Raw genomic sequence first — 4856 nt, forward strand, 5'->3', positions numbered from 1 at the left:
CTTCGATTACTGAATACCCAAAAATTGCACCTTCAACGAAACACACATATCTCTGATCCAATTCCTTTTAACAAACAAATCGGAACCGCAACTATTTAGAGAAATAATCTTCATATAAAACAGTTATTACCATTAGCTCGATACTAGCTGACATTACATCCTTTAAGATTAAATCCCAATAACTCACCAATACCAAAAATGTCATCACTTAGATCCACCGAAGCATCATGTGAAATCAATTTCGGTTCCTGTTCAAACAGAGTAAAAGGTGTGTTGCAGTTTACAGAACATCCCGACACTTGTAAATTATGCCGATTATCATGCTCCTTAGTAAATCCAGGAGGGAACGACTGTGATGAATTACCATTTGGAACACTCTCAGGATCATTTTTTGACTTATTTCCCGGTTCACAATTAACCGAAACCTCCTCTGGATTTTCTTCTTCCTGAACCGAATCGGACTTTAGGTGTATACCATCGAATTCTTTGAAGGGAACCGATGTTTTAACAGATTCTTCGACAAACGATGATGCCGAAGAGTTGCAATCATCTTCATTAACAGAACCTATATAATCACTATTGTGCACTTCAATAGTGGAATCAATATCAAAAACCCAAGATGCAACCTCATGACCATACACCTCAACATCTTTACCATTTATTTCCAATACACGAAAAGTAGAAATTGGTTGCTTAACATGAGTTTCAACACACACGCGTCCCAAAGAAAGTGGGACTTTACTATTTGCTTCAAAAAACAGGAACCGCCCAAACACCGAAGCTGCCTTCTTAACATCGTTGGTGCCCCAAGCACATGTAGGTAACCCTGAAATTTCAATCCATACAATCCTTTCATCAACAATAAAGACAATTAAAATCACATATTTCCCATTTAAAAAAAATAATATCACATTCGTCCTTTTTAACCAATAAAACCAATCACATATATCCTCCTAAACACAATTATATGCATCTACAAAAATATGTAGCTAAGTTGCTGCAAGTTTTTGGTCGAAACGTAGTCGTTCGTTACTTTCGAAAGTTATATTATTGATTTTATACTCCAAATCGACATTCCGTTATTATAGACACATATAGTACGAGTAAGTTTTTCCTTAAAAGCTCATCTTCATCTTATTACATTTTTATTTTTATTAATTTTTTTTTTGTCAATCGCAACATATCAATACACCAGTTACTAATTTGTTCAATCTTAATTCATACTTTCTTTGTGTGTTTCAATGAATGAATCAAACATTCAGTATAATTATAGTCTTGACCCTCCACTAAGTATTTATGCAATTGGATTTGAATACTGGTCCATAAACATCAGTAGCTTTAGGAATTACTTGTGAAAGGGTGTGGTCAAACAAGAATATGATAATATGACTATAATTAATTTAATATGAGCGTGAATAAAGTAATACGTAAGAAACAAATCGATGACGTTTTGACACTAAATATGCATCAACTTAGCTGCATGATTTTGTAGCTAATATTTCCTCAATTTTTAAAAGTAATATAAAAATAATTAGGTTTTGTTTATATGAATGTATTTGATGAGGTTAAGGGTTTAAAATTGGCTAATGCAAAATTATCATTTTAGATGGGTAAATATGTGAATTTATAGGATATATTTGATTTGATGAATTTAAGTGTTTACAATGGGTATATATGATATTTTAATAATTAAGTGGGTAAATATGATATTTGACTAGTTAACAAGGGTATATACGATAAAACGCCAATATATTAATATTAAATTATTAATTAACCCTTATATACTAAACCTCATGGTTAATTACGTAGTTTTAGTTATTTTGATTGTAGTTTTGAGTTTACGTTCACACTACAATCGGTCCCTTAAATTCGCCTCAATTTACACAACAGTCCTTCAAGTTTACACTTTTTCAAAGGTAAAAAGTGTAAACATATAATTTTTTTAAAATAAAAGAAACTACCCCCCCCCCCAAATTTATAACGGGACTTATCTTCTCGCTCGGTACGAGTTAAATTTTTCCGAGACCACCGTTCAATTTGAAAAAGTCTCACGAACCCAACGTGACTAACTATACGCGAAACGGACACATTTTAAAAAATGCTTAACACAACGACAACCCGTATCTTTCTGTTCGCCGCGAGTTAAATTTTTCCGACAGCACGGTTACACTCGAAAAAATCTATTGAACAAAACGAAACTAACTACGTTCGAAATGGATAATTTTTAAAAAACGCTTAACACAACGACATCTAAAACGGCGCTTAAGACATGCACCGTGTTCCCCTATGTAAATACACCTGCTACGTTAGATATAAATGGCCGAAAGCCCCCGCCGCATCGCGCGGACCGATCCCGAACTAGTTCTATTCTATATTCTATTCTATTGCTTTTTAAAACACATTGGAAAAAATTAATCTAACAAGAACCCGTACCCCATAATTAACTAAGCTTTATCCATGCCCCTATTCAAATTTATTTGTTGCTCACACTCTCTCGAATATATGACTGTATAGCTGCAATAATGGAGTCGTCTCCACGTCCCTCATTAAAGCTGACAAAAGACTGAATCCAAATTCGGGCGAAACTTGAACAATTTTTATTAGGGTAGCGGAGACAACGTAGAGTTTAATTTACATTACGTTTTGATGAGAAAATTGTAATCCGTGAATACCCATCCCATGGTAAACCTTTAAGTCCACAGCCTATGGTTCATCATACACTCGTTATCCACACTTCTTGATGATGTAGCATTCGTTATAGCTTTAACATTATAGGCACGGACTCATTAGGCCACTCCCTATCATAATTAAACTATTCATCCTCTTAATCTTTCACATCAGCGCCACATCAACACCAATATCCTATAACTAACTAATAACTAAACACTCCCTATCATGGCTAAAACAATACTCCTCTAATATACAACGTACAAGCTATAAAGCATCAAGTCCAACAATAAAAAGCCACTGGGACCATAATTCATATAACTAACCTAAACTCTTCCGTTAAATCCATGGTGAGTGCGGGTAACTAACGTGGATAACTAAGCCGTGCCGATGGTTCATTACGAGTAACTACGAGTAATGAACGGGTAATGACGGATAATGGAACCATAGGGAATGGTCTTATGCTTATGGGTGCTCATTATAGAACCTTCACCGTCAATTTAGCGAACTCCTCCTAACACTTCTTATGAATTGGTGGAGCCCACTTGTACTTTTATATAACCAAATACTCCCATTCACCTTATGTACAAACACTAATACATGTTGTACAACACCTTTAATGCATCATGTACAAGCTTTAATTCATGTTGTACAACACCTTTAATGGATCATGTAAAATTAACAAATACATAACAAATTATGTCTTTTTTTTAGCGAACAATTCTAAACTCTATTTGTGTTATTGATTAAAATGTTATTAAAAAAATTGTGATTATATATATAATTATTATTATATTTGTATTGGTTAAAATAAATATAAAAAGAAATTAGTTAATGATGTGAACGTTAAGAGGAATATGTTTCAGCCATGATAGGCAGTGTTTAATTATAGGATTTTATGAGTTAGTTATAGGACTTGAGTGTTGATGTGACGCTCATGTGGCAGTTAAGAAGATGAATAATGTTAGTCACGATAGGGAGTAACCTAACAATTTACCACACATTTAATCGTTAACTAGTTGAGAACTCTTAACTTTAGTTTGATATTCGAATATGCAAATCTACAATGCTATGTAATATTGTTAATCCCTTTAGTACATATATACTAGTATATCTTTACATGATAACATTACAAATTTATAGTATATTTAGGAATAGAAGATTAGGCATGATAGTGTTAGAGTATTAGTATTGGACCAGCCCGATTGCATTGTGGCCTGGTCCATTAGGGTTTGAATAGTTATTAGGGTTTATGTATACTCTATAAATACCATTGAATAAATACCATACCTTATTAGAGAATGTAAACCCCATACCTTATTATTCATTATTCAATGGTATTTATTGAGTATACATAAACCCTAATAACTATTCAAACCCTAATGGACACAGGCCACAATGCAATCGGGCTGGCCCAATACTAATACTCTAACAGATAGAGTGTCATTTGATTGAAAAAAAAAAAAACTACGAAGTTGTTGCTAATATCTTATATATTTAGTCATGCACATGTACATTTAGGTAACGCTCAACTAATTCTGGGATGGATCATGAAAGATTTTTTCTTAAAATGCTGATAAAAAATAGCCAATTACAGAAGCGGCATGAAAAATAAAAGCACACATGTGCTTTCAAAGGCCAACCGAGAGGGGAGAACGAATGGCTCAGGAATCGACTAGTTCCGAGCAAACTCGTGGAGCATCAGTTTGAATTATCGTAGAAAATATAAGATGAGCCGTCAGAGGAAATGACTTAACTTAAAAGACAGATGACCCCCTCCCCTCCACCATTAAGCAAGAAAGAAATGGCTCTTCCCACGACGGAGTTCACATTGACTATATTTATTATTATGGTAAATTAGTAGGATTATATATCGGGATGCCGCCAAAGTTTTGTGTTCTGTGTTTATATGCCACACATATTTGAAAATAATTCTGTAGGTCACCCAAGTTTATTTGAGGGTTTTTTTCCTTTTTAAAAACTAATGTCATTTAACAATGGGTTAATCAATAATGATAATTGGGCCTGGCGTAGCGGGCTTGCCCATGTGTCATAACAAAACCCGATTTGTTTAAATAAAAAGTAATAAAATTAACAAAACCTGATTTGTTTAAAATATAAATAATAAATGTCGTATTTATAAAACAAAAGCACTCTTGAATGAGTAGTCATGTGGGTGATTATTAACC

This window comes from Rutidosis leptorrhynchoides, chromosome 2 (genome assembly GCF_046630445.1).
Source record: "Rutidosis leptorrhynchoides isolate AG116_Rl617_1_P2 chromosome 2, CSIRO_AGI_Rlap_v1, whole genome shotgun sequence".
NCBI lineage: Eukaryota > Viridiplantae > Streptophyta > Magnoliopsida > Asterales > Asteraceae > Rutidosis > Rutidosis leptorrhynchoides.